This window comes from Euprymna scolopes, chromosome 1 (assembly GCF_053919585.1).
Source record: "Euprymna scolopes isolate OS-2025 chromosome 1, ASM5391958v1, whole genome shotgun sequence".
In the NCBI taxonomy this organism is placed as follows: Eukaryota; Metazoa; Mollusca; class Cephalopoda; order Sepiida; family Sepiolidae; genus Euprymna; species Euprymna scolopes.
In genome coordinates this window covers 198,801,633-198,815,461 of record NC_136482.1, presented here as the reverse complement: position 1 = coordinate 198,815,461, position 13,829 = coordinate 198,801,633, and the positions used below count along the sequence as shown (strand labels likewise).

At 32.0% G+C, this 13,829-nt stretch overlaps 1 protein-coding gene across 1 annotated transcript in view; it reads right to left on the bottom strand.

Moving 5' to 3' along the window:
- LOC145279355 (small integral membrane protein 14-like) overlaps positions 1-13,442 on the bottom strand; it is a 38,863-nt gene extending 25,421 nt beyond the window's left edge. Inside the window, exon 1 of the mRNA XM_080130718.1 lies at positions 12,846-13,442. The gene's annotated coding sequence lies outside the window, so the exon portion shown is untranslated. The remainder of the gene's footprint in view (positions 1-12,845) is intronic.
- Between the last annotated feature and the right edge of the window lie 387 nt (positions 13,443-13,829).

Genomic DNA, 13,829 nt, shown 5'->3' with positions numbered 1-13,829 from the left:
TGAAAGTATCACTTCAAGTAATATCTATCAGGATCTTTCATCTGATTTCTAATCAGTGCCTTACCTCGATTATACATATATATATATATATATATATATATATATATATATATATATATATATATATACACATACACAAGGTGAGTCACGGGAAACGGATGTTTTTAGAACGCTCCTTGCTCTCCTTGAGTAAGGGATTGGGAGTGAGGAAAGTACTCTTTAAACCTGCTTAAGACTCGTTTTGTTTTCCTTAAAAACATTCGTTTCCAGTGATTCACCCTGTATGTGTGTGTGTTGTGCATATATATATATATATATAGTCGAACAATAAATTTTGATTGTAAAGCTTAACTTAGTTTTAGTTTTCTTTCTCTTCTATATATATATATATATATATATATATATATATATATATATATATATGGCACTGACCAATTAATGACTTGACCAATTAACATTAATAATTTAGTTAAAGACTTGGAAAAATGCGATGGATAGTAAAAATCTAAGAATGAATTTTACCAAAACCAAACTAATGACAATGGTTGCAGTGTTGGAAATTCTTCCATTCAATTTGTCGAAAGGGATCGGGCGCAATTGAATTTTTTGTAATATTTGTACACATTGGAAGAATTACTGGTTGAGATGCAAGAAATGCGAGACAATAGAGACGGATTAGAACACACGTGTGCACAAAGTATATCTGAACGATGAAGTTGTGCAAATGTTGTGCAAATGTTGAAAGGAATAACAAGAAGACTCTGAAACAGTGAAACGAATATATCAACAAAAATACAGATAAATATGTCAGTTGAGCGGGAACTTCACTCAACTGAAGGATGAGTAATGTTACGATCCTCTTACTCTGAGTCTTGGGTTCAGACTGACTGGAAAGCAGAACCTGCTTGCAGGAAATTACATCAAGAATAGTTCATCATCAGAATCTGTAAAGGTACCATCCTAACATACAGCAGTTTTTTTTTTTTATGAAATCAATTGCATTATTGTTGGATTTTGCAAAATTTTTCAAACCACACAAGTTAAGCAGTAAAGGATAATGAGTGCTACATCGTACGGTTGCGTTAGTTTTTTAAGCGAAAGATAACTTAAAACGTTATATTAATTTATTATTTATCATATTATTTATGAGTGAAGCTTAGATTTATCGTTATATGCATAGACACATGGACTATTCCTGACGTCATGACCCTTCAGTTGAGTGGAGTTCCCACTCAACTAACATATTTGTTTGTATTTCTCTTAATATATTATTCATTTCACTGTTTCCGAGTCTTCTCGTTATTCCTTTCACCATTTACACAACAGTTAACTTGATAATACCATTGGAGCACAAGGTGGAGTAGGTGTCAGTATTATTGCAAGCGTTAGGAGTTCGATGGAGTAAGTTCAAGGAACTTCTATCATTACAAACCAGCAGAGGGTTATCATCGACCTTTGGAATGATCTATCAGACACGTATATGCAGTGTGATGATCTATTGTAGGAAAATCTTGCGAGTGAGGATTGAGGACATGCGTTGCATGGAGAAAATTAAGAGAATGAAACAATGGATGTTTTATGATGCGAGCGTTAAAGGCAAGCTTATTCCTGATGACCTCAGGGGAAGATTAAATCTGAACAGATATGCGCAGAACAGGAGACTTCAAACGGTTGAAAGAAATTGGGTTAATAGATGCAGAACAGTTGAGGTAACAGGTCCAGTTCACAAGAGTAGGTCAAAGAAAAGCATGGGAGGAAGTGATAAAAATCCACTTGGCAGAAAGGATAAATAAAGACCTTGCCAGAGATAGGTTAGTTGGAAGGCAATTTCTTAAACCAAATATGATGTCATCCCTTTGTGATGTCATAAACAAGATCCACAGAATGCTATACATATATATATATATATATATATATATATATATATATATATACACACACACACACTCACCAACACCACGAGGAAGAGACTAGAGGCAACTGAAACTTGGTTCCTGAGGAGAATTTCAAAGATATTCTGGACAGATATCCTATCCTTACATCATCAACGCTCTGATCCCCATCTGGCATCAATTGTGATGGATGGCTCTCGTCTTGGGGAGGCCCCATGTTTTGACAAGCTTCTGGGTTTGACCTTTACTCCTGATCTGAAATGGAACACGTACATCAAGTCTGTTGCCAAAGTCGCTGGAAAGATGGTGGGATCCTTCTACCGCTCCAGAAGATATCTCACTACTGATGCAATTCTCTATCTATATAAAAGCCAAGTACGTCCAAGGATGGAATAATGTTGCCATATCTGGGAAGGAGCTGCTAAAAACAGCCTATCCTGCCTTGACAGAGTACAAAATAGATTTTGTGGCTTAGTGGGGGATGCCCTTTTCTCTACCCTGCAACCTCTCTCCCACAGAAGAGACGTTGCGAGCCTATCCTTGTTTTATCGTTATTTCCATGGCAGGTGCTCGTCTGAACTCCAATCTCTGGTCCCCCCTCACCAATCTTTCACGAAAAACACCCGTCTAGCTAAATCCACTGTGAAAAATTTCCCCCACTCTATATCTGTGCCTAAATCAAAACGTGGATTCCATGATCAAAGCTTCTTTCTTAGAACTGCACGCCTGTGGAACTCTGTTCCGTCTGCCTGCTTCTCACCTGACTACAACTTGGATGTCTTCAAGTCCAACGTTAACAAATTCCTAATGAACCGCCCCCTTAAGTAAACACTTCATCAAATCTCCACACTAACGTAATGTACTTGCAATAACCCTTATCCCTGAGTGGCTTCCGGGCCTTGATAAGTGGTGATCACTGTGTAAAACAAAACAAAAAACAAAAAAGATATGAAGCGGTCTACAACTGACAACCATTCAGTTAGGTCTGATACTATAGAGGACACATTCATTTTAAACACTGTCTTAAGGAGAAATGCTTCCTAACACTCTGAAAACCTCATCAGTCTGTCCTATATTTAAAAAAAAATCAGGCAAGCAGTCATCTCCCTCTCAGTACAGTACAGACCAATCAGTCTCCTGTGTGTCATGAATAAGTTGCTGGAGTTTGTGTTAAATAGAGAAGTGATCAAACACTTCAGCAAAAATAACCTATTCAGTGACATGCAATAGGATTTCCATTCATCTAGATCAGTGGTTTTCAACCGGGGTCCATATGGACCCTAGGGGTCCACAGGCAAATCATAACAAAACTTATCATGATTATTATAGTTGTTGTAGAATAATTTATTTGCATTAAATTAGTTTTCATTTAAAAATAAAGCTTAATTTTATAATATTTCTTTGATTATTAAAACCTCAAAATTTATATTAGTGAAAAATGGAAGATTGTCTTATGACCAATAGTTATGAAGGGGTCCACCAAGATAAAAAGAAGGGAAAAGGGGTCCATGAGTAAAAAAAGGTTGAGAACCACTGATCTAGATCTACAGCTGATGTGCTAACAGTTATATCTCACAGGATTAGTGAATCTCTTGACGAGAGCTTCGCTTCTAGGGAAATTGCTTGATATAAAAACTTTTGATAAGTTTTATATATTGTTTTTTATTGGAATCCTTTGAGATGAGTAATTTGTATATTTATTTGCGGATTGTTATTCTCAGCTTCATAGTTTTCGTTTCTCCACATTTTAGCCAACTTTTCCTCTGGCCTGCTTTTGGTAGGATTGAAATCACTATCTTCAGGTAATGCTCACCTGGAACCATAGAGATTCAACACTTCTATCCCCTGCACCACGAGTCTCTACAGTTTCAGGTGAGCATTGCCTGAAGATAGCGGTTTCAATCCTACCAAAAGCAGGCCAGAGAATTAGTTGGCCAAAAACATGAGACGACAACTATGGAAGGCAGTAATTACTGAGGATACAGTTAAGAGACTTAGCGTTCTTATCCCGTCACGGTTAACTACCTGACGAAGGTCAGAGTAATAGTTGGCCGAAAGATGGTGAAACAACAGCTATGAAGATGAGGATAACAGTCTATAAAAATGATTCTGATATGGTATGGCATAAAGGTCTACTACACAGGATCTCCAGCTACGAAATAGCTAGAAATGTCTATCAGCAACACCAAAAACTTATCGCAGTAGGTAGAAGAGTAACTTATCTTGCCTTTGGTAACATTTATTTATTTTATATTCATTTCTTGACTATTTTTGCGGTTGTCTGTTGTAAAAAAAATGTCTGAAAAATTATTTAAAACAGGTTTTCAAATTCTTAAGAAATCCACATTTCAAACAATGCATTCTTTAATTTCAAACGGGACTGATTTTTTGTTAAGACTTTGATTTATTAATCATTTAAGACACGACATAATGAACTTTGATTTATTTATTCTATAGTTTTATTTATCGAATAAGTAAAAAAAAAATAAACATTAACTAAAAACAAATAAACATTATTAGCTGTGTTTATCTGACGTTGACCAGGTGGAGGGTTTGGAGAAAAATAATTCAAAATTTATTTTTTCAGTAGAATTTAAGGTGATTGTTAAAATAGAATCGACAGACGATTTTAAAAATTGTTAAAATAGAATCGACAGATCGATTTTTAAAAAATGTGGTTTTAATCAAAAACAACAATACTTACTTGTCCTGTCGAAATTAGTAATATATCCAAAAATTATGAAAATTCATGGAGTAAGAACAACTGATATTGCATTTTAAATGAAAAAAAAAAAAAAAAATGTATATCGCTATCAGCTAAAACAAAACGTCAACCATTAAAGTGATGGAAAGGGAAATTAGTATTCCCCTGTATTTGCAATCTTCAAAGTGTTCACATTTAGGGAAAATGCAATTTCCTCCAAATTTCTGTAAAAATTACTTTTAACTATAAATCTACTCGAATTTTCGTAATTTTTGGATATATTACCATTTTCGACATGACAAATACTGTTTTTGATTAAAATGATTAAAAAAAAAAATCGATCTGTCAACTATCTTAACGAGCACTGAATTTAAAAATTTGTTCAGTTTTCATTTTCTTTTGAATTTCAATAAATATTCGATTGATAGTAAATCAGAAACAATATCTATAAAAGTGAAATTGTGTGTGTGTACATTTCCCTACCAAACTACTCTGTCGATTTTCAGTCTACAGACTAGAGATTTGTCATAAGGGGTATTGAGATTTGGGAAAATCTTTTTAATCGGTTTTCGGTCATAAATTTTGCTGTCAAGGGGGTCAAAGTTCAATGATTTGACTTTTGAAAACTCTACCAAACTCCTCCGCTAATATTGGATCAAAACACTTCAAATTTTAGATGTAGGTTACTTGGACATGGATCAAACTTTTTAATTTGATTTTGAGCCCAAAACAATAAATGTTAAGGGGTTAAAATTGGGGTCAAAGTTCAAAAGATTTGACCTTTGTGGTCTCTAGCAAACTATTCAGCCAATTTTGGGTCTAAACATTTGATATATTACATAAAGGGTATTCAGACATTCAGCAAACTTTTTAATCTGTTTTGGGGGGAAAATTTATCTGCCAAGAGGTCAAAGTTAAAAGATTTGACCTTTTCAAAGCTGGGCTGAGCTGCCAGTTTCATATAAAAATTGGGTGCTTCTTCATTATGAGAGCGAAATTCGAAATAACGATTTAAGTAAAACCAAGATCTACTTAATTGTCATGTTACAGTAAGTAACATCCAAAAATTACAAAGATATGTTATTATGGGTGGCCATTTTGTGCGCGCGCTTGCACGTACAAAATGGCCACCCATGATAACATATAGAATTACACGGTTTTATATTTGGAAAACTACTTGTTTTTTTGTCTAATTTTAAATTTTTGCCGATACTACACTGTGACAAGGCTGTTTGTAAAGCGAGTGCACATTTAACATCCTTTTTTATGCTCGCGTCTAGTGTGAACGAAGGCTGGGCTGTGAAATGGAAAATAATCTCAGAGTTAAGGGGTTAATACCATACAAATGGTAAATTTGCAATGGAAACGGTTATATTCTTTTTAAGCACACCGAAAACCACAAAAATTATTTTTTCCTATACGAATATGAGATAAGCCTTAAAATAAAAAAAATACCGATTTTTCTTTATTTTTTTAAAAAACCTTTTAGCCAATAAACACTAATAATAAAATGCCCCTCTCTCAGGTGGCCAGAGAGTGGATGCTTATTTTAAGTTAAATTTACATGGAAAAGTGACCACCCACTTTTCGAAAAAGTAATTTCTTCATATCATGAAAACTTTTGCGACGGAAACGGTTTGCAGATTCGTTTTTAGCACACCGAAATCTACAAAAAAAATATTTTGTTATATACGAACGTGAGACGGGCCTTAATGTAAAGTTTCACCAAATCGATAAGGTAGAAAATTATTTATTCAAGAAAATAGAATTTGATGAAACCGATTGTAATACACAGAAGAGTAATTTTCCATTTTGATTTAAACAAAATGGCGGCAATTTTTCACCTGCTAACATAATTAGTTTTTTTTAATAATTCAGTAATATTCAGGTGATTTCGACTGCATAATTTGGAAGCTACTAATGTAATTTATTAGAATTGACAAAAAAATCAGTTGAAACCATTGTTTTTTTGTTTTTTTTAATCTGAAAACCCCATTTATCGTCTACAAAATCTCGTCCCAATTCTGTAGAAGCGCCAAAAATTGGTTTATTAAAATTATATTTTCTTACGCAGACTTTAAGTAAATTTTTACTTTAACTACAACAGAACACCAACCAATAAAGTTTGGTTCATTAAATGGTTTTCGGGGTCACTGACAACGAATTTGATATTCAAACCCGCCGCAAATTTACCGTTTGCATAGTATTAACCCCTGGACCCTTGCACTATTTTGTGCCATATCACTGTAATCATTAACGCTACACGTGAGTGAGCGGGCCTTATTTAAATGAGTAGTCACGTGAACTTTCACAAGACGCATGAATACATAGACATTTTAAATGACAGGAAATATTTTTCATAAAATAGTTTTCATCTCATTCATTAATAATCAGATAAAATACTTTTCATAAAATGAAAAAGTTTGGCAGATTTGCCGTTTAGTTGCACAAATAGCCTCGAACCCTGTTATGAAAAAAAAAAGGGGGCACGTTGGGTCGACACCAGTTATCACTTAGTGTAAACAGAAGTTTGGGGTTGTTTATATTTACGTGATTATTGAAAATGGGGTTTGTTTTACTACACACAGATTAAAAAAAGTTGTCAAAAAACAAATATATAACAAATAAATGTTATCAAAGGCAAGATAAGTTACTTTCTCTCTTGGACACGGTAAGTTTGTGAAAATGAGTTAAAAAAAAAAAAAAAAAAAAAAAAACTATACGGAATACTGTTATAAACCCACCAAATATATGTCAGCCGACGTCACGGTAACATATTGAGCGAGTTTAAAAAAAAAAAAAAAAAAAAAACGTATAGATGGTTATCGGTGGTGTTGTCGAAAAGACAATATATCACAGAGTGCATGATGCTGGAAGCTATTTACCATTAAAGAAGTTTGTTCTTCTAACATATATGTGGGCAAATGATGCCCTCAAGTAGATATCATACGATATATATATATATATATATATATATATATATATATATATATATATATATATGGCCGAACATTGTAGATTGGTGTAATTTTTTTTTGGGGGGGGGGGGAAGTATGCAGACAATGGCTTGAAAGGAATAATCCACCATCCATAGGTGGAAAAGATGATTCAGGAAACCAAATCAAAGTGGAAATAGATAAAACCAAATATTACCACATAAAATATCAGAGGTCACTGGAAGGAAGGCCATTGGGTTTTCTTCTGTGGTGTTCAAAGAAACAATGGGTCCTGCTTGATGGGTGAAGTACCTGACTGACCGAAGTGCCAATACACTTCTACTTTTAATCCAAAAAATGGATTTTGTTGGGAAACAAAATCATGTCAAATAAATGGGCGCATACTGTGGCATCGAAAACATAGCAGCTGGTGAACATGAACAGCAAATAATTGTACATAGAGAATTTTGTTGATCCAGAAAACCCAGCTATTCACATCCAAACAACTGAAGGGGTGAAGGGATGCGCAGTGCGCACCAAGCGCAAGCTTAGGTGTCAGTGTGGGACAAGCAATGAACTGTTCTTGACTTATTTAAAAGAAGTTTTTTGTGGAGAAGGAATTTAAAAACTAATTTTTTTAAATAATTTTATTTTTGTATTTCCGAAATACGGTGTAACCCGGATATAAGAAACCCAAATATAAGAGATTTTCTTTGGTTTCAAATTAAAGCCTGTGTTAATGTACAGGATAATAAGAGCGCTGTAGGGACGGGCGACGAAGTCTCTTATATCCGGGTTTTAGTTCATTGGAAAAAATATCTAAATAAAAAGTCATTGAAGAAGAAAAAAAGGATTTATTTGTAAAAGAATTTTTTTTTAGTTCATTGAAAAATAAATATATATATATATATACATAAAAAAATTAAATTTCTTATTTATTGCTTTTATCTTTTGTAAATTAAAAAAATAAAAAAAATAAAAAAAGTATACAAATATATTGTATTATCCATTTTTATGATTGCGGTCTGTTGTCCGAAACACTGTGAAAACCGTTTTTTAGAGAAAATCAATTTGGTATGACACCGATGAAACGGTGGGTCAGATTTTATGCATTTTTAGATATCCCCGATCTAGGAGGAGGGGGGTGTCACTGAAATACAAATCTATTCAATCTGTTCAAAAAAGATATCGTAAAATTTTTAAAATAGCGCGGTTCAATAAATGCATAAGCACAAATTAATTTTTCTACCTCATCGTCTTTCATGATTTTTTGATATGTTCATTATTACTGCGTGAAATTCGACGTTATTGAATTTCGCTCTTATAAAAAAAAAAAAAAAAAAAAAAAAAAAAAACGCGCCAAAAGTTGGATAAACAAAGAACACGAGTTCTTGTTTAGTAATTTTTATTAAAAACAACAAACGGAATTTTGCAAAGTTTTCGTCTGCTAAAATTTTAATCACGTGATTACGGTGTAGCGTCAATAAAATAAACCATTTATTCAAGTACCGCTTGTTATGGATTTAGCTGAATACGATATTAAAAATCACTTTATTGGTACTTGTGCACTTATGTTACCAGGCTGGCGGGTGTATTGCAACTATTCTGTACTTTCACCTAACAAATTCATAAACAAAAAAGATATCGTAAAACTGGAATTTATATATAATCATTTTATTATATGTTTTTTTAGAACGGGGATATTGACTCAGTGAGATAAAGGATAGTTTGAAATTCATGATTTAAATGTGTAATTATAAAAAAAAGATTATTTTCAGTTGCGTGCATTTATGTTACCGAACTAGCTGCATTGTAACTATTCTGTACTTTCACCTAACAATTTAATAAACAATAAGATACTATAAAACTTGAATTTAACTTGAAAATACTATTTTATAAAAGAGCACGGTAACATAAGTGCATGTAGCGACAACAAGTGTCGCACGCACAGAGGCCGACACCAACATTTCATTGCAAATTGCAGAATTTTATAATGTAAATTAACTAAATACGTGTTTTTTTTTTTTTTTTTTTTTTCTGTTGATAAATTGTTCGTTTGAATAATTTTAATGCTGGTTCTTTCTTTAATTGAGTGCATTCAAATTTAAAATGTTTTCTGTTGAAAAAAAATTAACTCACTTCTTGTTCCTTTTGGGTTATTTGAATTGAATTGATATATCGCAAAGAAGTCACCAAACGAACAAAAGTGTCAAAAAAAAAAACTTTTCTATCTACGTGGCTCATTATTTTTTACTTATTTTTTTTTAGAAATAATTACACAACATTTTAAATTTAAATCAATTTATTCAAACGGTCCTTTGGAAAAGAAATATGTAAAATAAAGCGGTGCTTATGCACTTATGCTACCGTGCGATTTTTAAAATAGTATTTTCAAGTTTTACAATATTGTTAGGTGAAAGTACAGAATAGTTACAATACACCCGCTAGTTCGGTAACATAAGTGCACGCAACTGAAAATATTTGTTTTATAATCACACATTTAAATCATGAATTTATTTAAACTGTGTTTTATTCTGCTAAGTCGACCCCCCTCCAAAAATATATTAAATAAAATGACACACATGTTTAAATAAATGTGTTTTGTATGTGTGTGTGTGTGTGTATATATATATATATATATATATATATATATAATAAATTCAAGTTTTACGATATCTTTTTTGTTTATGAAGTTGTTAGGTGAAAGTACAGAATAGTTACAAAAACACTCGCCATCCAATAAATGCATAAGCACAAATTAATTTTTCTATCTCGTCGTTTTTCATAATTTTTGGATATGTTCATTACTGCGTGAAATTCGACATTATTGAATGTCGCTCTTATAACAAAATAAATAAATAAATAACCGCGCCAAAAGTTCGACAGAGACAAAGAACAATACGAGATCTTGTTTGGTAATTTTATTAAAAAACAACGAATTGACATTTAGTTATTTATGAATTAAAAAGAAAATGTTTTGTTTTAAAAAGATTTAAAAAAATAAAAAATTAAAAAAAAAGATTCTTTCAATAATAAAAAAAAATAAAATTTGGGGGTTGTCTTATAATCCACAGAGGTACGAAAAAGTTGTAAAAAAAAAAAAAAAGTTACCAAAGGCAAGATAAGTTACTTTTCTACATAAACACTACAAAAACACTAAAAAATGATTCAGTTAGGTAACATCTTGCCTTTGGTAACATTTATTTGTTATATATTTGTTTTTGTTGACAACTTTTTCGTACCTTTGTGGATTGTCATACAAACCCGAATAATTTCTATTTGTAATTTTTTAATATATCACTATTTTCGACATGACAATTAAGTATTGTTTTTTTGTTTAAAACATGTTTTAAAAAATCGATCTATCGACTCTTATTTTAAGAAGCACCAAAATATTTGGTATTTTTTGCGACGTGCCCCCCTGGGGCCCAGCGTAGCATAAACACCCCCAACCTGCCATGTTAAGAGCGACTGGTACTAGTGCACTTATTGATCCGTGCTGAAATAATAACGGTATTATTTAAAAAGCCATTCTTAACATGGGGAGGGGTGGATGTTTTGTACCTATTATTCTGTACTTCAACCTTACAATTGAATAAAAAAAAAAAAAAAAAAAAAACTTTAATTAAACGTGGAAATACGATTTAAAAAAAAATAGCGCGGATCAGGATCACTCTCTGCATTTGCACCGAACGAACGACTTTCGAGATTGGAGGAGGTTTATTCCGAAAGCCGTTCTTAACATGGGGAGGTGTTGGGCCGTTGGGGTGTTTATAATACGCTGGAGCACGTCGGAAAAATTTACCAAATATTTTCATGAAACGAATTTTTTTTTTTTTTTTTTTAAATAAAACATTAAATAAAAAAGTGGAAGGAATTTTTTTTCATCCAACCTGCAAGACCACAGGAGGGCCGAGGGGTGCTGATCTTGAAGAAAACCAACATTGTAAAGTTCTAAACTCTGGATTTCAATTTTAAAATAAGGCTGCTTCTACAGAATTTGAACCGAATAAAATTGGTACTTATGCATTTTTATTACGGCGCTATTTTTTTTTTTTTTTTTTCAAGTTTTGCGATATTTTTTAATTAAATTGTTAAGTGAAAATAGAGAATAATTAGAAAACACCCCCTCCCCATGTTAAGAATGGCTTTCTAAATAATATTTCAGCACGGTAACAAAAGTGCATATGTCAAATCAAATTTAGGGTTAAAAAAAGAAAAAAAAATTGGAGCAGTTTTTTTTTTTTTTTTTTTGTGGAGATTTTAATATTTTTACAATCACCATGAGTAAAATATCTCCCATTTTTCTTTACGGTTGCTGCCAAATCGTGAAAAGAAAAACTGAATATTTTAAATGTTTTTGTATTGAGTTTAGCATTAAGTGTCGCCATGTTGTTTATTTTCTAACAAAAACATTTTTTGACGTTTATTAATCGTCGATTTAAAATAAAATACCAAAAGTTGTGCTGCCATAATTAAACGTTTTATTTTGCACATGTTATGTATTTTTTCATAAATAATATTTTCTGAATAAAAAAATACTTGTTAGGCCAATCTAAATTTAGGTCTAAAACAGGTGCTTGTGCAGAAAAGGCACCGGGCTATTTTTCTTTACCTTATAATGTAAAATTCGAGTTTTACCGGATCTTTTGTTCATTAAATTTGTTAGATGAAAGTACATAATAATTACAAAAAAAACATCCTCCCCATGTTAAGAATGTCTTTCTAAATAACGTTATTTCAGCACGGCACCTTCTCTCAACATAAGTACCCTAAAATAAATGACATTAAGAAATGCAATATATTTCTCATCAAATAAAAATAAAAACGGTGAAGCAGAATAGGCGACTCGAAGTCGGCAGTTGTGTCAGTATTATAAAAAAATATTATTTTATGTAACATTTGATTTCTTTTTTCTTTTTTTTAGAAAAATAAAATATGCGCGCTTGCGCGTACGAAAATAAACACCACTTATAACAAAGGAATTACATTGCTTGATGTTCGAAAAACTATTATCCTGCGGAAAATTTAAATGCGATATTCGTTTTCAGCATACATGGAAACCTTTAAAAGTCCTTTTAAAGGTGATTGCTTACCTATTATTATCATTTTTTTTTATCAGACACTGTTTGCTGCGGATTTCAAGTCGTCTATTTTTCTGATTCATGAAAAAGTTTTAAAAAATCCTGAAAAATTGGATTATTTTTAAAATAATTACAGAAAAAAAGTTGTCAACACAAAAAAAAAAAATCAAAATATTTTGTGACAAGTCTTAAAAATAAAACAATATATATATATAAAAAAATTACTTACGTTTTGTTGTTGGATTATTCAACAAAAAAATTGTTATATCAACCAATAATATGGCAAACCGGGAAATAATTATTAAATTAAATTGTGAATAAAAATAGATTTTTTTTTTTAAATTATCACAAAAAAAAAAAAATGGACTTTTGTTTGTTTTCTCTCGTCTCCGTTTTGGTCGGTCAACTCAAATGTTGTTTTGCTATTTTTAAAAACAAAAATAACAATCTGTAACGTGTGATGAGTTTTGCTTTTTAATTCTTGTTATAAAAACTGATTTCTTTGGAGTTTTAGAATTATTTATTTCTTTCAAAGTTTTGTTTTCGTTAAAAAATAATTTTTGGATGAAACTGAAGGAAAAAAGATGTTGACGATCGACTTGTCTGAGAGACGATGACCAACTAAAGCCACGTCAATTTCATAAACAACCCGTATGTAGGTCAAGCGCATAGGTCGGAATGTATTCGCTTATTCCGGAATGCGCACACACACACATAAGGGGGAGGTTACTCTAGAAATTGAAATACACAATCATTAATATCGCTTATTCCGGAATACATTCAAACCACAAAACAAAGACGAAGTAAGGGAGGTTACTCTAAGAATAGGGACGCTATTTGTTTATTCTGGAATGCATGCAAAACCACAAACAAAGACGAAGTTTGGGAGATTACTTTAGAAATAGGAATACATATGAATTAACCAGCTATTCGCTTATTCCGGAATACATGCAAACGTCACAATAAGGAGTAAGGGGAGGTTACTCTATAAATGAGAATACACAAGAATTAATCACCTATTCGCTTATTCTGGAATACACACACGCACACATAAAAATAAGCTGTAATACAAAGAATAGAATTAACGAGGTTATTCTCCTATTCCGGAATGCAAAAGACCATTGGAGGGGAAGTTACTCTGGAAACTATAAGAAATAGAATAGAATCGCGACATAAGTTTATTGTGAGTAAAAAAAAAACCTAAATATTATTA